This window comes from Mobula hypostoma, chromosome X1, assembly GCF_963921235.1.
Source record: "Mobula hypostoma chromosome X1, sMobHyp1.1, whole genome shotgun sequence".
Classification (NCBI taxonomy): domain Eukaryota; kingdom Metazoa; phylum Chordata; class Chondrichthyes; order Myliobatiformes; family Myliobatidae; genus Mobula; species Mobula hypostoma.
This window is the reverse complement of record NC_086128.1, coordinates 46,900,577-46,923,572: the sequence shown is the minus strand read 5'-3', so window position 1 is coordinate 46,923,572 and position 22,996 is coordinate 46,900,577. Positions and strand designations below refer to the sequence as shown.

At 40.4% G+C, this 22,996-nt stretch overlaps 1 long non-coding RNA gene across 1 annotated transcript in view; it reads left to right on the top strand.

Moving 5' to 3' along the window:
* Window positions 1-21,556, top strand: part of LOC134340351 (uncharacterized) — a 46,167-nt gene extending 24,611 nt beyond the window's left edge. Inside the window, exon 3 of the long non-coding RNA XR_010016529.1 lies at window positions 21,426-21,556. This is a non-coding gene — a long non-coding RNA (uncharacterized LOC134340351). The remainder of the gene's footprint in view (window positions 1-21,425) is intronic.
* The last annotated feature ends 1,440 nt before the right edge of the window (window positions 21,557-22,996 follow it).

The window sequence follows — 22,996 nt, the reverse complement described above, 5'->3', positions numbered from 1 at the left end:
TAATGTGGTTGACTAGATCAGCAAATCTGTGGATGACACCAAATTGGGTATGTAGAGGACAGCAAGGAAGGCTATCATGGCTTGCAGAGGGATCTGCATCAGCTGTAAAAATGGGCTGAAAAATGGCTGATGGAATTTAATGCAGACAAGTGCGAGGTTTTCCACTTTGGTAGGACCAACCAGGGAAGGTCTTACACAGTGAGCGGTAGGGCACCGAGGGGTGTGGTAGAACAAAGGGATCTGGGGATACCGGTCCATAATTTGTTGAAGGTGGTGTCACAAGTCAATAGGGTCATAAAGAAAGCTTTTGGCACATTGGTCTTCATAAATCAATGTACTGAGTACGGGAGATGGGACGTTATGTTGAAGTTGTACAAGACGTTGGCGAAGCCTAATTTGGAGTATTGTTTGCAATCTTGGTCACCTACCTACAGAAAAGATGTAAGTAACGTTGCAGTTATAAAGGATAGACAGCTGCTATTCTTCATTAGGAGTTTGAAGAGATTTGGCATGTCAACAAATACACTCAAAAACTTCTATAGTTGTACCATGGAGAGCATTCTGACAGGCTGCATCACTGTCTGGTATGGAGGGTGGGGGAGGGCTACTGCACAGGACCAAAAGAAGCTGCGGATGGTTGTAAATCTAGTCAGCTCCAGCTTGGGCACTAGCCTACAAAGTACCCAGGACATCTTCAGGGAGCAGTGTCTCAGAAAAGCAGCATCCATTATTAAGGACCCCCAGCACCCAGGGCATGCCCTTTTCTCACTGTTACCATCAGGTAGGAGGTACAGAAGTCTGAAGGCACACACTCAGCGATTCAGGAACAGCTTCTTCCCAATTCCTAAATGGATATTGAACCCTTGAACACTACCTCACTTTTTTAATATACAGTATTTTTGTTTTTTGAACATTTTTGAAATCTATTCAATATATGTATACTGTAATTGATTTATTTATTTATTTATTTAATTAATTATTTAATTTTACTTATTTCTTTCTCTCTTCTGTGTTATTGCATTGAACTGCTGCTGCTAAGTTAACAAATTTCACGTCACATGCCGGTGATAATAAACTTGATTCTGATTCTGAAAGAGTACAGAAATAATTTATGAGGATGTTGCTGGGTCTGAAGGACCTGAGTTATAAGGAAAGATTGAATAGGTTAGGACTTTATTCCTTAGAACATAGAAGATTGAGAGGAGATTTGATAGAGGTATACAAAATTATGATGGGTATAGATAGGGTAAATGCAAGCAGGCTTTTTCCACTGAGGTTGGGTGGCACTACAACCAGAGGTCATGGGTTATAGGTGAAAGGTGAAGAGTTTAAGGGGAACATGAGGCAAAATTTCTTCACTCAGAGGTTTGTGAGTGTGTGGAATGAGCTGTCAGCACAAGTGGGGCATGCAAACTCAATTTCAACCTTTCAGAGAAGTTTGGATAGGTACATGAATGATAGGGACATGGAGGGCTGCGGTCGATGGAAGTAAGCAGTCTAAATGGTTTCAGTATGGACTAGATGGGCTGAAGGGCCTATTTCGTGCTGTATAGTTCTGTGACTCTATGATTCAATATGGCTTATTTGCTTATTCCTCTGCCTGTGCTTCTCCTGTTAGCTAATGCAGACTCTCTTGTGGACAAGGGTTTCTGCTAAATGTCATTCATTTTCTTGGCTTATTTCTCACACTTATCTTCATTCTTGAAAAGATGCATGATCATTACTGGAACATTTTGCAAATCCCTGAAAGAATTAGATTCAGTCTGGTGCCAGTTAGGCAGTCACGCAGGAGGTTTTATTGAGAGCTTGCATTGAAATGACAACATAAAAAGTCGGCAACAGCTGACCCTGATTTGAAGGGATTAGCAGCACCATAAAATTGCTGATACTAAGCTATAATATGCAAGAACATAATCCATTATACCAGTTTTGTATCAAGCTGTACTGTCGATGTGGCCAAATTTCTTTCTCAGTACAAAGAGGTCATCATGAATGAAAATTTCTTTGAATATTTTTCCACTGAATGAAATAGAAAAAGAAATAAGTACATTATTTTCGGCCAAAGAGGTATTTGCACAAATCTTAAAAGACTCACTAAAACTAAGTTCTTTTCTATGTAAAATATGGATTTAATCTTAAAGCTTCTGCTCAACAGCATTATGGAAGAAACTACACCAAGAGGACCGTAGCAGCCTGTTATCAGCACCATAAGTGTAATTAGGAATGGGCGAAAAAACAATGTCTTGTCCTCGCCTCCGTGGGGTAAGTCAGGCCATCTTGCCGTTGCCCTGCGGGGGGTCATGAGTCCTGGCCCTATGTCCTATACACAAGGAGGGGTCCCGGCTCTCTGTTCTGTGTGTGAGTCCCGGCCCTATGTCCTGTACCCAAGGAGGGGTTCCGACTCTGTGTTCTGTGTATGTGTCCATGGTTCCATGTATCTGCTCTCCCAAGACCGAGGCTCTGTTTTCCCATGTTCCTCCTCTCTCTAGCCCATGTCATGTCCATGCCTGGTTCTGGGGTCCGAGCCCGAGGCAAGACCCAGGTACTGGGTCCTTGCCCAGACCCTGGCTCAGAGTCCATACTGTAGCCTCTTCATGTCGCCTCTAGTTCTGGGATCCTATTCCGAGTCCTAGCCCAGATCCTTGCCCCAGCCCAGTCGTAGTCCTCAGTCCTTGTCCAGTTCGGTACTCCTGCTTCTGCCTTGTTCTCCTGGTATCAAACAATAAACTAAATTTAATTAACCTCACAAGATGTGTCTTGCATTTTGGGTCCAGCCTTGCTCCCAAATGCCCCACCATTGAGACAGTAGAACTTTTTCCAGCTTTTTTCCATTTTGTTGCATACATGTGTTTGCATTCTAAGTTTAATTTGGCAGATCTTCATCTCCTTTTAAATTTGTAACAGACAGCAACATTCAAAAAAAATCTATACTTTTAATCTCAATCTAATCGCAATGGGTGCAAAAATTTGACTATTAATTTTGCTATCAAAGCTTTGTCCTCCTCCTCGCTGCATGATGGACTGAGCGGAAGTTTCACATACAGAACCAAAAGAAAAAGACATTCTCAGATTTTCACTAATGGAAACATCTTTATATCTGTCCTGCCATAATGCTAAGGATCCTCCATGTTTCAATAAGCTCACTACTTATTCTTCTAAACTCCAAAGAATATACGGTATACCTTACTAGTTTAGCTACCCTTGGCTGGATTGTGTGTAGTGGGAGAGAGATTTCAAAAAAAGCAAGCGGAGCAATCAGGACAGTTCCTAAGGAGATGTTGGCGCTTGGCAAAAGCTAATTTAAAAAGGTTACATTTAGGCAGAGCAGCCATTATGGGAGCAGTCAATGTGTGAGTGGATGTAATGTACTTGGATTTTCAGGAGGGCTTTGACAAGGTGCCGCACATGCGGCTGCTTAACAAGTTAAGAACCCACGGTATTACAGGAAAGATACTAGCATGGATAGAACATTGGCTGATTGTCAGGAGGCAAAAAGTGGAAATAAAGGGAGTCTTTTCTGTTTGGCTGCCGGGGACAAATAGGGGTCGGTGCTGGGACCGCTTCTTTTCACATTATATGTCAGAGATTTGGATGATGAAATTGATGGCTTTGTGGTCAAGTTTGCAGATGATACAAAAATAGGTAGAGGGGCAGATAGTGTTGAGGAAGCAGGGAGTATGCTGAAGGACTGGACAAATCAGGAGAACGGGCAGCGAAGTGACAAATGGAATACAGTGCAGTGAATTGTACGGTCATGCACTTTGGTAGAAGGAACAAAAGCATAGATTATTTTCTAAACATGGAGAAAATTCAAAAATCCAAAGCGCAAATGGACTTGGGAGCCCTCGTGCAGTATTCCCTAAAGGTTAATTTGCTGGTTGAGTCAGTAATGAGGAAGACAAATGGAATGTTAGCATTCATTTTAAGAGGACTAGAATATAGAAGCAAGGACAAATTGCTAAGGCTTTATAAGATACTGGTGAGGCTTCACTTGGAGTATTATGAGTAGTTTTGGGCCCCTTATTTAAGAAAGGGTGTACTGATATTGGAGAGGGTTCAGACAGGGTTCACAAGAATGATTCTGGGAATGAAAGGCTTATCATATGAGTAGCAATTGATGCCTCTGAGCCTTTACTTGCTGGAATTTAGAAGAATGAAGGATAATCTCATTGAAACCTATTAAATGTTGAAAGGCCTAGATAGAGTGAATATGGAGAGGATGTTTCCTATGGTGGTGGGGTCCAGGACCAGAGAGCACAGCCTCAGAATAGAGAGTTGTCCATTTTTAATGGAGCTGAGGAGAATCTTTAGCCAGAGGGTTGTGAATCTGTGGAATTCGTTGCTACAAGTGGCTGGGAGGCCAGGTCATTGTGTGTATTTAAGGCGGAGGTTGATAGCTTCTTGATTAGTCAGGGCATGAAAAGTTACGGGAAAAAGACAGGAGAATGGGGTTGAGAGAGAAATGGTTCAGCAGAGTAGACTCGATGGGCTGGATGGCCCAATCCTGCTTCTGTGTCTTTTATACTTATCATGACTTAAAGTTTCCACATAGAGTAGAAAGAGTGATAGAGTTCATCAAATATGTTCAAGAATATTCCTTAATCAATACACAGAGGTCCCAACTAGAAAGAGTGTGATATTAGATCTCTTATTAGAGAATGAGACAGGGTAAGTGACAAAGTTATGTGTTAGGGAACACTTTGCATCTTGTGATCATAATTCCATTAGTTTCAGGATAATTATGGAAAAGGATAGGTCTGGCCCTTGGGTTGAAATTCTTAATTAGACAAGGGCCAATTTTGATGGTATCAGAAAAGACCTGGCAAATGTGAAGCTGTTTTCTGGCAAAAGTATGCTGGTTAAGGGAGAGGCCTTCAAAAGTGAAATTTTGAGTACAGCGTTTGTATGTTCCTGTCAGAATAAAAGACAGAGATATCAGGTTTAGTGAACCCCTGGGCTTCTGCAGATATAGTAAGAGCAAAAGCATAGCAAGGGATAAAATTGATCCTCTTGAAGTTCAGAGTGGTCGTCTATGCATGGAGCTGACAGAGGTGGTGATGTTCTGAAATGAATTTTTTGCATCTCTATTTACTTGGGAGATAGAAATAGAGTCTATAGAAATGAGGCACAACAGTAGTGAGGTCATGGATCCTATTACAGAGGAAGAGGTGTTTGCTGTCTTGAGGCAAATTAGGGTGAATAAATCTCCAGGGCCTGACAAGGTATTACCTTAGATCTTTTGGGAGGCTACCGTACAAACTGCAGGGGCCCTAGCAGAGACATTTAAAGTGTCCTGAGCAACAGATGAGGTGCTGGAGGATTGGAGGATAATTAATGCTGTTCCTTTGTTTAAGAAAAGCCCTAAGAATAAGCCAGAATACTCTAGGCTGGTGAGCCTGACATCAGTTATTATCAGGTAAGTTATTGAAAGGTATTCTAAGGGACAGGATATGCAGTGTTCAGCCCCCAAACCTTCATCTACATAAGTGAGTATTACAACCAGAGGTTTTGATCAATTTAACTGAGAATTTTTATTTGTGAATCACATACTCCTTTTTTCCCAATAGTAGAGCCTAAAAAACAGGGAAAATTGTAAAGCATAAAAAACTAAAAATTTTCAGTAACTGATATGTCACAGCTCAAAAATATTCATCCTTCTTTGCTCAGCACTTACAGCAGCTGAACCACTTCCTGCAACTGTTACAGACATTATGGATTTTGGATTAGTCTCTATTAACTTTGCACAATGTGATGGAGCAAGATTTGCCCATTCCTCCTTGCAAAATTACTCAAGCTGTGTCAGGTTAGTTGGGGAGCGGCAATGGACAGCAATCTTGAGGTCTTGCCAGAGACGTTCAATTGGGTTATGGTCAGGAGTCTGACTGGGTCACTCCATGGTTGCTCTGGCAGTGTGCTTTGGGTTGTTGTCTTGTTGAAAGACAAACTTCCAAAAATGTTTAAGCTTTCTCACAGAGGCTAGCAGGGTTTTATCCGGGATCTCTCGGTATTTAGCAGCATTCATCTTCCCCTCAATTTTGACTAGATTTCTATCCCTGCTGCTGAAAGCGTCCCCATATCATGATGCTATCTCCACCATACCGTACAGTAGGGATGGTGTTACCTGGCTGATGTGCAGTATTAGATTTATGCCACATTGGCGCTGAGGCCAGAAAGTTCCACTTTAGTCTCACCTGACCACAAGACTTTTTTCCATATCTTTACAGTATCCACTAAGTGACAAAGTCTTTACATGCAAGAACGTGCTTCTTTTTAGCTAAGGCTTCTTCCTTGCCACTCTTCCCTTTTTATGCAAGGACTTGTGGAGCCATGAACTTCATCTCCAGTTGCAGCCACTGTCTTCAACAGTTCATTCAGAGTGACTGTTGGCATTATAGTATATTCTTCTGGTGTCAACTATGTTTAGAAGGGTGGCCTGATTTAGGCAGGGTGGCTGTGGTTTCATATTATTTCTATTTTTCACAAAGAACTGCACTGAGCCTCAAGGTATGTTCAGTGCCTTTGAGATGGTCTAGTACCCTTCCCCAGATTTGTGCTTCTCTATGATCATTTCCCTAACTTGTCTTGAATGCACTTCTGTCTTCATTTTAGTTTGGTCTGCTGAATATTTACCACACGGTTGTTTAAGATGGAGCTGATGACCCTCTGCAACTTCTGGCTGGTGACTAAGGAAACAAGGAAAGCAACTAAATACATTGTTAACCACACTTATTCAGGCAACTGATCATCACAAGTAATAATCTGTAACTTCCCTTTAGAATTGGAGGCAATTCAATGTGGCAGAACTGAGGCAAGGCAAGGTGTTAGGCCTGTTGCTGAGAGTGTGGAAGAGCATGAAAGAATGGGCACAGGCCAAGTCGAAGCCGCTGGGCCCAGGCCTAAAGCCTGTCAATTCTACTAAACATGATGTTCAGATGGAAATTTACAGGCTGAATCGAAGCAGTGAAGTCTGGCATTTCCAAGAGCCAGAACCTGTTGTTTAGACAGAGGTTTAAGCACAGAGCCAGATTGTAAAAGTCAGGGTGTCGAGGCCGAAGCAAGGTATGGGTCAGTTCAGAACGCTGCTTGAAGTGGCAGAATCCAGTGTTCGGACAGAGTTAAGCACTGGGCCAGATTGAAAAGGTCAGGGTGTAGAGGCCTGAAGCCAGGTGGGGGTTGGTTCACATTGCTGCTCCACGGCATTTATTCAGTTCTGCGCTGAACTATGGGACTTGCTTTACGGACTTCAGTTTGGAAACACTGCTTGCTTGCAGTTACTGTTTGCATGCTGATTTTTTTATCATTGCGCATTGTGTGCTCAATGGTCTTTTTTATGGGTTATTTTATTCTTTTTTTTAATGGGTTCTTTTTTCTGAGCATGATGTGTTTTTTTTATTTTCTGCACATTGAGCGTTAGATAGCATTTACGTATGTGTATGTATATGAGTGTGTGTATATGCATGTGTGTGTATATGTATGTGTATATGTATATGTAAGTACTCCTTTGTGTCAAAATGAAAACAGATCTCTACAAAGTGATCCAAATTAATTACAAATATAAAACACTAAATAATTGATTGCATAAGTATTCACCCCCTTCAAGTAAGTTTTTATTAGATTCACCTTTGGCAGCATTTACAGCCTTGAATCTGTGTGGATAGGTCTCTATCAGCTTTGCACATCTGGACATTGCAATTTTTCCCCATTCTTCTTCACAAAACTGCTCAAGCTCTGCAAGATTGCTTGGGGATTGTGAGTGAACATTCCTTTTCAAGTCCAGCCACAAATTCTCATTTGGATTGAGGTCTGGGCTCTGACTTGGCCACTCCAGGACATTAACTGTTGTTTTTAAGCCATTCCTGTGTAGCTTAAGCTTTATGCTTGGGGTCATTGTCTTGCTGGAAAACAAATCTTCTCCCAAGTTGCAGTTCTCTTGCAAACTGCATCAGGTTTTCCTCCGGGATTTCTCTGTATTTTGCTGCATTCATTTTACCCTCTACCTTCACAAGCCTTCCAGGGCCTGCTGTAGTGAAATATCCCCACAGCGTGATGCAGCTACTACCATGCTTCATGGTACAGATGGTGTGTTTTGATGATGTGCAGTGTTTGGCTTACACCAAACATAGCGCTTAGTCAACCAGAGGTTTTGATCAATTTAACTGAGAATTTTTATTTGTGAATCACATACTCCTTTTTTCCCGATAGTAGAGCCCAAAAAACAGGGAAAATTAGAAAATTTTTTTTCTAAAAAAATAGAAAATTTTTTTTCATCAGACCATAGAACTTTTGTCCAGCTGACTTCAGAGCCTTCCACGTGCTTTCTGGAAAACTCTAGCTGAGACTTTAGGTGAGTTTTTTCAACAGTGGCTTTCCCTTTGCCACTCTCCCACAAAGCTGCAACTGGTGAAGCACCCGGGCAACAGTTGTTGTCTGTGCACTCTCTCCCATCTCAGCCACTGGAGCTTGTAACTCCTCCAGAGTTGTCATAGGTCTCTTGGTGGCCTCCCTCACTAGTCCCCTTCCTGCACAGTCACTCAGTTTTTGAGGACAGTCTGCTCTAGGCAGATTTACAGCTGTGTACATTCTTTCCATTTCTTGATGATTGACTTAACTGTACTCCAAGGGACAGTCAGTGACTTGGAAATTTTCTTGTATCCATCTCCTGACTTGCATTTTCTAATAACCCTTTCGAGGGTTGGTTGGAGTGTTCTTTGACTTCGAGTTAGCATAGTAATTGCAAAGAGGATGAATACTTTTTCAGCCTCTCAATTTTGGTTTATAATTTTTAATAAGCTATTGACGTTTTGAATTTTTTCTTTTGATTTGACATGATGCACAATGTTTTCTAGATTAGCTCAAAAATCCTACTTCAATATATTTTAAATTTAGAAAATGAGACAATGGTCAATGGAAAAACATTGAGGAGAGGATACTTTCCATCCCCATACAGGCAATTTTGGCTGATAACAACCTACACAGTTATATAAATAATATTGACAACCCGTGGGTCAAATGGACTCTTAAAATATGGAAAACTATTATAAAAGAATATAAACTAGAGAGAGACATTGCAATTCTTAAATGGTGTGCATATGACTCGGATTTTACGCCGAATAAACTGGATGCTAGATTTAAGGACTGGACAGCTAAAGGAATAACAGCTATTTGCAATATAATGAAAGGAGGAACACAGTTCAGTTTTGAAATGCTCAAAGAGAAACACTTATTAGAAAAACAAGACTTTTACTGGTATTTACAGATGCGACAGTATGTTAATAGGACGGTTAAAAATATAACCAAGTCAAGTACATGTCTGATAGAGCTATTTAGAAAAGTATATAATTCGGACAACGGTAGTAAAATCATTTCAAGCGTGTATAAGGGTTTGTCAAATCTTAAAACACATTCGGCTTCATACATTAAAACAAAACGGGAGAAGGAAAGTAGGATAATAATATCTGAGGAAGACTGGACAAGAATATGGAGGTGTCAATGGAAGTATACCAGTTCACAGAAACGGAGGGAGTTCAGGTGGAAAAACTTGATAAGATATTTTATTACATCCTCTCAGAAATCCCATTATGATAGTAACCCCCTTGTTTTCTGGAGAAATTGTGAAAATCAAAATGCAAACCATTATCATATTTTCTGGGAATGCCCCATTATCAAAGACTATTGGAGTGGGATACATAATGCCCTACAAGACATCTTTAAATGTGAAATACCCTTAGAGAGTAAGACTATATATTTGGGGTGTATACCTCAAGAAGAGTTGAAAAGAGATAAATATTTAATGAATGTACTGCTGGTGGCTGGTAAAATGACCCTTACCAGGAAATGATTATCACAGGAGAGCCTAACTTTAAATGTATGGATGGACCCTAACCCTAATGGACATTTACAAAATGGAGAAGATAACAGCATCTATTCATCATAAGTTGGAAAAATTTTATTCATACTGGAAAAAATGGTTTAACTACATAACACCTCATAGGCCTGATTTTATTCTCACAAGTCAATGAATATGTTGTAAAAAAAAAATCACTCCCTACTTGTACATAGTTTTCTCCTTTTGCTTGTTCTTTCTTTCCTCTCCTTTCTATAAGTGTATACCTCAGATAAATATTATGTGGAGATTTGTGACAAATATGATTATATGATGTATATGTACAGTATCTGAAATACATCTTATGGAAATGTTTGTTTGATGATGAAATTCAATAAAAAATAAATTACAAAAAAAAAGAAAAAACCATTCAATGTTCATGCAGCTGCAGTACGTAATGTTTCCTTTAAAGTTTGAAATGCTTTCAGTTGTTCTCCATTAAGAGTCACAGGGTCACCTGAGCATTTACTGCCCCTTCAACAGATTGATGAGAAATTTCAGCGTATGAATTGACCAATACTCTGATGTAGTTGCATAAACCCAGAAATGACCGGACTTGCTGAACTGTTGTTAGGGGCTTTGCTGACTCAATGGCTTTTGCATGATCTTCAGTAATTTCTTGATTACCTTGGAAAATTTTCCAGTCTCAAGTAAATTAGAAACATAGAAACATAGAAAATCTACAGCACAATACAGGCCCTTTGGCCCACAAAGCTGTGCTGAACATGTCCTTACCTTAGAAATTACCTAGGGTTACCCATAGCTCTCTATTTTTCTAAACTCCATGTACCTATCTAGGAGTCTCTTAAAAGACCCTATTGTATCCGCCTCCACCACCGTCGCTGGAAGCCCGTTCCACGCACTCACCACTCTCTGTGTAAAAAACTTGCCCCTAACATCTCCTCTGTACCTACTTCCAAGCACCTTAAAACTATGCCCTCTCATGCTAGCCATTTCAGCCCTGGGAAAAAGCCTCTGACTATCCACATGATCGATGCCTCTCATCATCTTATACACCTCTATCCGGTCACCTCTCATCCTCCGTCACTCCAAGGAGAAAAGGCCGAGTTCACTCAATCTATTTTCATAAGGCATGCTTCCCATTCCAGGCAACATCCCTGTAAATCTCCTCTGCACTCTTTCTATGGTTTCCACATCCTTCCTGTAGCGAGGTGACCAGAACTGAGCACAGTACTCCAAGTAGGGTCTGGCCAGGGTCCTATATAGCTGCAACATTATCTCTCGGCTCCTAAACTCAATCCCACAATTGGTGAAGGCCAATGCACCATACGCCTTCTTAACCACAGAGTCAACCTGCGCAGCAGCTTTGAGTGTCTTATGGACTCGGACCCCAAAATCCCTCTGATCCTCCACACTGCCAAGAGTCTTACCATTAATACTATATTCTGCTATTATATTTGACCTACCAAAATGAACCATCTCACACTTACCTAGGTTGAATGCCAACTGCCACTTCTCAGCCCAGTTTTGCATCCTATCAATGTCCCACTGTAACCTCTGACAGCCCTCCACACTATCCACAACACCCCCAACCTTTGTGTCATCAGCAAATTTACTAACCCATCCCTCCAATTCCTCACCCAGGTCATTTATAAAAATCACGCCACTGATCACTGACCTCCATGCAGAATATGACCCGTCTACAACCACTCTTTGCCTTCTGTGGGCAAGCCAGTTCTGGATCCATAAAGCAATGTCCCCTTGGATCCCATGCCTCCTTACTTTCTCAATAAGCCTTGCATGGAGTACCTTATCAAATGCCTTGCTGAAATTACTTCCACTTGTTGAAATTGTGCCTTGTCTAAATTTGCTTTGTGACCTTTGTAGGATAGATAATTGAACAAATAAAGCACCTCATGTTGATGCTGGTCGGCAGCTTCAGATTCAGTCATGACATCACCCACATATTGTATGATATTCAAATCAATGTCTGCTATGTCTCTCAGGGGTTGTCTCAAAGCCATGTGATAGACAGTGGGACTGTTGTGAAGCGCTTGTAGTAGCCTCGTCCACTAGCATTGTTGACCATCAACTGTGAAAACCAACCACAGTTAACATTCAGGAGTCAGTGGTACTGACCAGAATCCATTAGTCATATCAATAACTGTAAACTCTCAGTGTGATGTGTGTAATTGTTGATGGAGCTGCACTAGAGGGGTTAGCTTGTTGATGCATTGATTAGCAACCTAGTAGTCCACTGTCAGTCTCCTTTCATAGGTTCCATCTTCAGTCCTGCATGTCTTCACTTCCTTGGTCCTCACTGGAGCAAGCTGTGGCATAGCGGTCAATCCTATTGGTTCATCACTGTTATCTTCACTTGAGTTACTAGAGGTCACTGCAGAGTTCATGTCATGTCCATGCTGTAATTCCTCAGAGACTGCATGGTGTTGCAGTCTTGGAGGACTGTCCAATGTCGGGGGTGTTGCCCAAGAAGAAGCGTCACTCGCAGGTTCTGCCCATTTGAAGTCCCTGCTGAGCTTTCTCATTCTGCCTTGGTCTGCTTCAAAGCTCTGGACAATGCACCTCAATTCTATTACACATATCATATTTTTTCACTCATTCAGTTAATGAAAAAAATTTGCTTTTTAGACTTTTTACTGTCTCTATCTTGCTGTTTTTGTAGTTTATCATAGCTTCTACTTTTCTTTCACAATTGAATAGTTAACTTTACTTCTCCATTAATTTTTTCACACGATCACACACTTGATCAAACTGACCATATGTTCAAAGTTCAAAGTTCAAGATTCAAAGTAAATTTATTATCAAAGTAAGTATATGTAACAATATGCAACCTTGAGATACATTTTCTTGTGGTCATACTCAATAAATCCAATAATCATAATAGAATTAATGAAAGACTGCACCAACAAGGTAAACAAACAGTGTGTAAAACACAACATGCTGTGCAAATACAAAAATAAAGATAAAATGAATAAAAAATAACAATAATAAAAATAATAATTAAATAAGCAATAAATATCAAGAACATGAGTTGAAGTGTCCTTGAAAGTGAGTCCATAGGTTATAGGAACATTTCAATGATGGGGCAAGTGAAGTTATCCCCTCCGGTTGAGGGGTAATATCTGTGCCTGAAGATGCTGGTGTGAGTTCTGAGGCTCTTCTACCTTCTTCCTGATGGCAGCAATGAGAAGAGAGCATGTTTTGGGTGGTGGGGGTCCCAGATGATGAATGCTGCTTTCTTGTGATAGTGCACTGTGTAGATATGCTCAATGGTGGGGAGGGCTTTACCCGTGACAAACTGGGCGGTATCCACTACTTTTTGGAGGATTTTCTGTTCAAGGGCATTAGTGTCTCCATACCAGGATGTGATGCAGCCAGCCAATGTACTCTCCAGCACACATCTATGAAAGTTTGTCAAAGTTTTAGATGTCATGCTGAGTCTTCGCAAACTCCAAAGGACTAACTTTGACAAACTACTATAGATGTGAATCCTTTATAGGTTTGCAGTTGAAATCTTATTGGATTGCAATTGAAATTTTATAAGATTGCAGTCGATATTTTATTTTAGGACTACAATCAGATTTCTGTAGGCTTACAGATGGTATTTTTGGTTGCAAATAACAATTTTTCCTCACTGGATTCCAATCTAGATCTCTTTTTTAAGCACTAGATTACAATTGGAAGATTTCTTAGGTACTCCACCGGCTTTTTCGAATTTAATTTGAGCACGATGTTAATTTCAGTGCTAGTCAGATTTTTTTCAAAGTAGCGATGTATAAAAGTTTCTTTCATTCTTAAACTTCCACTAGAAGGTGTATTGAAAAAAGAATAGGCGGTTTTCTCAGGTGATTTTGAATTTCGAGGGAGATATTATCTCCTTTTTGAGTTTGCGCACTGAAAATGTTTCACTTCACCAGGATTCTTCCAAGTCCCTAAACCTTCACAATCATCTTTGCCAACTAGGCCAAAATTTGCTGGATTTTGATGTTTTTGATCCAAGGTTCTTCATAAGTCAAAAATGAGGCATGAAACTTTTGCTCACAGCTGTTTATTAAGCACTAAGAGAACAAAGGGATTGGGAAAGGAGGGTAGTGAGAGAGAAGGCGACAGCAGGAAAGGAGAACAAAGAACAGAGAGAAAGCCAACGTGCTTTGCTCTTCTTATGCTACAGATAACAGATGCCATTAACATTTTGTAGATAAGAGTTAACCAATCAGATAGCCCCTATTCAAATAATGTGATACCCAAGAAGCTTTCAGAACACAGAAGAATGGTACCCACTAGGAAACACACTGAACAATTGCATATACATAGGTAATTATATAAAAATACAAACAAACAGAGGAAAGTTAAACTCAAGGAAATAACAATTATACGGTCTAATCCAACAAAATGAATTCAAAACGTACTGTATGCATAGCATCCTCTGAATGCAGCATAAATTATGCATTTGAGGTCAGGACAGTGGTGATAGAATCAATATTTTGTTTAATGTCTATGATGTGTCTGGTCTGTGGGCCCAAGCAAAAGCCCAGTGTGTTTTTAACACAGCTTCCTCAGACTTCAGGGACCAGGGAAAATGGATTTTATTGAGGAAGAGAGTGATTTTATTTTAATGTATTTTTAAATTTTGCTTTGACGTTAAATTCTTTGAAATATGCAATGTTAAGTAATCATATTACATTATGTTAAACCAGTAGCTTTTAGTCTCCCAGGTAATTGGTGAATTAGCCAAAACTAGTTAATTGAAGTTAAATGATTCAAAATGAAAGGAATACAACTGCAGGCTCAGCTTCTCTCCAGTGCAGGGGCCACAAAGTGTGAACTTCACTGACATGAAGGCAATGGTGACAGAATTAAATACTTTAATGAAATTTTTAAAAATACATATGAATTTGGGACATGGTAGTTGACACATTGCAGCTGTATTGTATGGGAGTGGATTGAAATCAATGGGATCCATGGGACAGTAATTGCAGAAATGATGTGCAGATTGGAATACTTTGGTTGGAACTGATGAACTGCAATCAAGATTCAGACAATATGACGCATTAGGGAGAGTGGAAAGTTACCTGGATGTTTAGTTCTTGAGGGCACTTAACCTCTTGGATTAGGTACGATAGGGTTGGTCAGTGGTGAGAAATGGGAAAGTTTGACCCTGAATGAGATGTGTATGCAAACTTTCAAAATGGGCTTCTCAGAGGAAGCAACACAACCATTTTAGGTATGAGATTTATTTTGCCTAGAGATTCATCACCACATCATTCCACTCCATCTCCAGAGTTCAGTTTGATTGAAGCTCCATACTTGTTTGTAGGGGATATAAAAAAAATCTACATTTAGTTCACCCTGACGATCTTACTGTTTGACAGGAAAAGAATAACATGTCCCAAGAGATTGAAAATTTAAAAAATACCGATTTTGGAAATCTGAATTAAAAACAGAAAATATTATAAATGTGTAATCAGAACTGATAAACTGAGAAAATAAATTAAGTTTTAGGTTGCAGTGGAAAAGGCAGAAGTTTAAAATGAAAAGTAGATCAGCAGTGGTTGTGAAGGAGAGAGAAAAACTGATTTACTATTAGACACACATAACCTTACAGCAGTACCGAATTCAATAATTTCAGCTAATTTGCTTCTGTTTCTATCAGCCAGTTCTGCTATAAAACTACTGTATCCATCTCTAATAATAAACCATTGCCTGATCTCGAATTTCCAGCTTTTTCCTCTTCACATAAAGGCTTTGGCCAAAACTGCAACCTGCATTTCACAGCTATTGCATTGCTCTCTCTCTCACTCTCCCTCCCCCTCTTCCCCTCTCCCTCTCCCCCCTCCCTCTCCCCCCTCCCTCTCTCTATCTCTCTCTTTCTCTCCCTCTTCCCCTTCCTTCCTCTCTGCCCCCCCCTCTCTCTCTCTCTCTCTCTCTCTCTCTCTCTCTCTCTCGTGACAAGAATACACATAGATTACGATGTAGCTGTCCTGTGCTGGCACCAGTGGAATCAGCAGTTGGTCTGCCACCTGTCTTCAGGAGAGAGAGAGAGATAAGGAAAACAATGGGGCAGCACTTGGAGATGTTAATGAAGGGGAGAGAGAGCTGTCAAGATCGGCTCCCCCTTTGAACCCTGAACTGTTTGAAGTGATGGACAGGCGATACCCCAGCAGGGGGATAAAAAGGGACAGGTTCACTAAGGCAGGACACACACGACACCCGAGGTAACAAGACCCTGGAAGCCCTGCGTCTCTCACAAGTCGGTGGGAAGTACCAGGCCATAGACGCACAGGGTGGAAAGGCACGATCGGCGGGAACCTGGTGTGTGTCCACCCTTGCCTGGGTGCCAGGTTCACCACAGGGAAACGATCATATCTGGAAACGGAGGGGTCACGGTCAGTGACCTCAGATGACATCACAAAGGACTCGCCCGAAAGCTGACTGCGAAGGTCTGTGTGGAAGCCATGTTGAATATTCATTCGTTTTGCTCTCTCTCACCTTCCCCCCACTGTCCATCGCCACGGCAGCGATTACTGTGAACTGAACTGAACTGAACTTTGCGTCACTTTGAAACTGGTCATTTACCCCTAGACAACGATAGAGCTTGATTGATCCTGTTATCTTAATTCTGTGTACATGTATGTTTATCACTGCTGAACTGTTGCATTCATTATCCTTTTGATTACAGTACTGTGTTGCTTGTGTTTTTAATAAAACTTTCTTAGTTCTAGTAATCCAGACTCCAACTGAGTGATCCATTTCTGCTGGGTTGGCAACCCAGTTACGGGGTACGTAACACTCTCTTCTCATTTATGTGTAAACTGGACCATGTGGTAAACATTACATTACCCAGCCAGCAGTGATCTCATTCCATCAGAGATATTCCTTGTGCTCTACCCATCTGTCTCCCAACTCTCTACAACTTGTTTTCTCATTTTCCCAGTTCTAAAGAAGGGACTTTTACTTGAAACATCAAGGTGTTCCTCTTTCCACAAACACTGCTTGATCTGCTGATTGTTCCCAGCATTTGTTCAAGAGTTACACTTGCTATAGTTTTTTTAAATTTCAAAATATACTTTATTCAAAAATATATAATTATATACAATACACCATTCAATAACTTTCCATCCTTTACATACGTTTCCATTATAGTCTGTACATATCCGTACTTATGGCCACCTATGTGGCACTCCAGTTATTCACCTTACCACATCATTGTTGAGGGGTATACTCCCCGCCACCCGACCCCTCCCACTCCCACGGGTGAAGAAACCTATACTGTGGTCCTTCCCCACCGGCCCCTTGCGGTGGCTGCACCGAGTTTCAGTGCGTCCCTCAGCGCGTACTCCTGCAGCCGAGAATGTGCCAGTCGGCAGCATTCTCCCACGGACATCTCCATGTGCTGGTAGATCATCAGGTTTCAGGCCGACCAAAGAGCGTCTTTCACCGAGTTGATGATCTGCCAGCAGCACCGGATGTTGGTCTCCATGTGCATCCCCGGGAATAGCCCGTAGATCAGAGAGTCCTCTCTTACGCAGCTGCTGGGGAGGAAATGTGACACCAGCCCGTCCATCCTCCTCCACACCCTCTTTGCGAACTGACAGTGTGCAAAGAGGAGGGTCACAGACTCCTCCTCACTGCAGTCCTCCCGTGGGCAGTGGGGTGCGGAGACAACGTTCCGGACGTACAGGAGGGCTCTGACTGGGAGGGCCTCTCTCACCACCAGTCAGGCGAGGTCTTGGTGCCTGTTGGTGAGATCCAGTGATCACTTGCTATAGTTTTTTTTAATTTCAAAATGTACTTAATTCAAAAATAAATATATACAATAAACCATTCAATAACTTTCCATCCTTTACATAAGTTTCCATTAAAATCGGTGCATCCGTACCTACTCCACCAATAGTAACCATAATAATTTTGAGGAATTCTGTAATGAGGAAATATACGTTTGTATATATATGTATAGCGTTCCTTAAGGTTGTTATAGCATGGGGATAGTAGTGGGGACATGCTCCCACAGCCTATTAAATGCTCCCAATGGTGTGCATCTCCAATAGTCTCTGACAACCAAGTCCAGCTTCTGGCCTTCATGTGTGGTTTAGCTACTAAGCCTGGCAGAGCTGTTTATACTGACAGGAGAAGGGGCAAAGGCAGGTTACTGGCATCTTAATATTAAGTGGAGATTTGTGACAAATATGATTACATGATCATATTTGATCATATTTCAGTATCTGAAATACATCTTATGGAAATGTTTGTTTGATGATGAAATTCAATAAAAATAAATTACAAAAAAAGGAAATGAGGCAGTGAAATATGAAAATAGTTGATGCTGAATACTTTTTGAAGGGACTGTATAAGTATTTGCATAGACAAGGACTGATTAGGGGTAGTCAACATGGGGTTGTGCATGGTAGGTCATGTCTAACCAATCTTATCGATTATTTTTGGGGAAGTTACTCAGGAATTTACTACTCAGGCAGTAGATACCATCTACAAGGACTTTAGCAAGGCCCTTGACAAGGTCCCGCATGGAAGGTTGGTCAAGAAGGTTCGGTTGGTTGCCATTCATGATGAGGTAGTAAATTGGATTAGACATTGGCTTCCGAGGAGAAGCCTGAGTGGTAGTAGACGGTTGCCTCTCTGAATGGAGGACCGTGACTAATGGTGTGAAGCAGGGATCAGTGCTGGGTCTGATGTTGTTTGTCGTCTGTATCAAAGATCTGGATGATTCTGTAGTATACTGGATCAGCAAATTTGCGGCGACACCAGGATTGTGGGCATAGTAGATAGCGGGGAAGGCTATCAAAGCTTGCAGCGAGCTCTGAACCTGCTGGAAAAAATGGCAGATGGAATTCAATGCAAACAATTGTGAATTGTTGCACTTTGGGAGGACAAGCTAGGGTAGGATGTACATAGTGAGTGGTAGGACACTGAGGAGTGTGGTAAAACAGAGGGATCTAGGAATACATATCCACAATTTCTGAAAGTGGTGTCACAGGTAGATAGGGTCATAAAGAGAGCTTTAGGGACATTGGCCTTCATAAATCAAAGTATTGAGTACAGCAGATGGATGTTATGTTGAAGATGTATAAGACATTGGTGAGGCTTAATTTGGAGTATTGTGTGCAGTTTTGGTCACCTGCCTTTGGGAAAGATATAATAAGATTGGAAGCGTGCAGGGAAAATTTACAAGTATGTTGCCAGGGCTTCAGGACCTGAGTCATAAGGAAAGGATGAGACTGGAACTAGAGATCATGGGTTAAGGGTGAAAGATGAAATGGTTAAGGGAAACATGAGGGAGAATATCTTCATTCAGAGGGTGTTGAGAGTGTGGAATGACCTGACAGTGGAAGTGGTGGATGCAGGGTCAATTTCAATATTTATGGGAAATTTAGGTCGGTATATGGATGGGAAAGGTATGGTGGGCTGTGTTTCGGGTGCATATCGATGGGACTACACAGATTAATAGTTAAGCATGGACTAGATGGGCCAAAGTGCCTGTTTCTGTGCTGTAGAGTTCTATGACTATGACTAATGATATAATCATGTTGGCTTTATCAAACTGGCCACCCCAGGTTGGTAGGCAATACACAGCCCATGAAAAGGTTAAAAGTCCTTCATAGTTCTTCCAACTACCTCAATAGTCAGTATTAGTTTTTCTATTTTGAACTGACTACCATTGCTCTCATAAACTTTTGACCAGCTGTTGTTTCTTTTTCTCTCTGTCAACAGCACAATCACTGGTATGAATGGGGCCCAAATGGGATTACGGCCTATTTTCTAATGCTCTATCCATCTATTAGTGCTCATGTAGCACTGTGCAGAGTAATAAGCGGTCCTCAATTTAACAGAAAATTAAGGGCTAATCCTGAACAAGTTCTTGGACAGCAGACCCCTGAATAACAGCTGTGCTCTGTGATTCCTTAATAGGTCCTCAGTTGTGGAATGAATAATATTGCATTAGATGCTACAGGTAAAATTGTGTATTTGATCAAACGTCACAAGATTCCAACATATGTGAATGTCTTGTCACAGCAAAATGGGAACTGGAATGAGAGGATGAGCCTTTCCAAAGTACTGTATTTCTCAATGGACCATTTTAATGTTTTTGAGAAAATGGATTAGGAATGTGTCTTAACAAAACAGGCACAACAGATAGCTAAATGCAGAGCTATTAGTACACTTTACTATCCCTATTCACAGGACTGTCTCAGGCAGTGGTAGAACCCTATTAGTGGGAGGAACTCAGTAGGTCAAGCAACCGTCGACATTTCAGGTCAAAACACTAAGATGGTCAGAGGAAAAGGGGTTTCCAGGTTCCGCCTTCTGCCATCCCCAGTGTTTCCACAAGACCCTATTCGTCATGTGCCAGTCTGCACATGGACCTTCCTTTCACTTTGCTCTTGTTTAATACACAAATCCACAGTCCTTTAGCAAGGCCAAAGGCTTCAAATGAGTTGAAATGTCTTTAGAACCATTCTATCAGTCTTTGAAACTGCTGTTTCTCCCCTTTTACCTCTCTAAGCTTCTTACCTGTACTCCATCCTGCACTTTAAAGGCAATTAATAATTAAATATGGCAATTACTTGACAAGTAAGGTGAGGTCTGATTTCTGCCAAGGCAGCAGTAGAGCAGGTCAAATGATCCTTATGACTTAAAACTTGAAGGATTTTTCCTCCTCACCAAAAGTATCTGGACAATTTACACACTAATGACAGTATTTGCATTCTAGTTCAAGACTGCAGGATTGAACCTGGAAATGTAACAATTTGCATTGCTTTCAGAAATTTTAAGTGCATCAAAGGATTATTAAAATAAATGACATGCCAAAGATAACTTAAGTTCTATAAAAGGACTAGATTGAAAGTGTGAATTTGTTTAATCCATCATAACAAATCAGTGATTTTTTTTATTTTATGCAAGTATTTTCTTCACTCACAAACACTGAAAAACTGAATTGGATGCATTTTCAAAAATTGCGATTTTCATTAATTATCATCATTGCAAACTGAAATGATAGAATAACACCACAGAAATAAAATGAGCAAACCAGTGGATTTACAGTATTGCCAACAGATTTTAATGAAAACTGTTCATTCATTTCCAGTGCCAGTGTGCCAGCTAAAAGTACATCGTAATCCAGATAAAGAGGAGACAGCATAGCAGTTGATTCAAGGAGAAGTCAGCAAACAATTCATTCAAGGAATAAATTTTACAGACTGTTCGGTGGCTTAATCAGATATCCTTTTAGACCTCAGAATTAAGGATCCAAAGATGCACAGAATGATAACTGAGGCAGTGTTGCAGATATGGTTATTCACATACATGCAAAGGATGCTGTTAAACAGTTATTTTGCCCCATTTTAGTTTCCATTAACTTTAATTAAAATCGCTTAGGGTGTAAAGCAGCAGCCTGGCCGAGCGTGCCAGTTTCCTGGCAAACAGGTTGGGTTAAAACCGGGCCCATGGGCAAGAATTTTCAGTGTAATTACTCAAGTGCTTCTGAATAGGCTGGCCTGCATTTACTTTGCCCAGTTTTCCATTTCCTTTCATTTGTATTTTACAGACACATTACCACTTGCATTAAACCAGGCTGAGGATGAAGAATCTAGCAATAGAATCTGTTTAATCTCAAATAAACCAACCGAAAAGTAAAATGGAGCCAGTAGTCAGAGCATGAATGCCCAGGGGTTTGGGACCCACAGACCATGATGTATGTGCAGCCAATGAGGACTATATTTTTCATTTTCATTCTTGTAAATTAAATATTTAAATTGTCAAGTTATTACCACAGACCTTTTCTCAATAAAGAATTTTGCTGAATGATGGAAGGGAAGAACTTTTTTTTCATGTTAAAATAAATATCACCACACTTGAAATTCAAATTTTACGCATGCTGGTACTTGCATGTTGCCTGTGGCTTTCTTGAGAAGAGAAAAATAGGTATTAGCTATTAACTGACACTGATAAAGTCAGCAAAAGAGAGAGCATTTGGTTCACTTCAAGCAGATGAATTCTGAATAATTCATTTCATGTACTCATCCATAAATCAAGCCTGCACAGGTCAGTACACATAGCTCCCTTCTACAAACATATTCATGCTGCATCTTTGACATGTAATGTAATCTGCAGGTACTGTTTCCTTTGGACTTGTAGAAATATAATATGAGATGTGTTTTTCCATTAGTTCTGAGGCAATATATTAAGCCCTAAGATTTATTATGAGAAGGATTTAATTGTAATTCTTTCTCAACAGTGTTGTGGTGATTAGAATATTTATGAGTAATCAGTGCACACATCCTGTTATGGAAATGAAGCACACATAACACATTGACATGCACACATATTATAATAGTACATTTAAAATCTTAGGGTAAAATCTTTAGGAATGGAAATGCAAAGAATAATATCTTTAACAATAAAACTATTTTGTGATGTTTATTTCTGTTACCAAGTTGCTCAGAAAGGTAGTGTCCAATGCTACTACACAATTTCTACTTCAGAAAGGTTTTAACGTTTACATGCTAAAGGCACAGGTTTTCAACATTGAAAGGTTCACAGGCTTTGTAATTAAAAATGTACTCAACATCAAACATAATTCTATATATTGTATTGAGAGAAAACTGGCTAAATAGGAAATACTGAGACGTTTTTATGATGCATATGATGGTTAAGATTCTGTTGACAGTTGTTGAGAATGTGCTGGTTTTTGTGGTCATATTCCAGATGCATTTGCCATATCTTTACAAACAATCTTAAATGAAGCATAATGTGCATCTAATTTTTAGCACCCTCACTTTGACAAGTAAGAGTTGAGCTAAAAGTGCTGTTGAATAATTTGGTTTAATAATCAATAAATTCAGTCTGGATTATGGAGCAGTCTGAAATGGATCAATTTAGACATTATGGCTGCTTTGTGTTTGTGAATCCATTATCTTTGTCCATTGAAGTAAATGGATGAAATGTCATCAGCTCTTGCCAGTGTTTGCAGAAACCAGCAGATGCTTAATCTTCTACGAGTGCAGAGAATAAGAGGCACTTAATTGGCATTCACTAACACAGGTAGTACACCTGGATTTACTGAAAATTAAGAAATTGAAGAAACAGGAGACTGCAGATGCTAGAATCTGGGGCAAG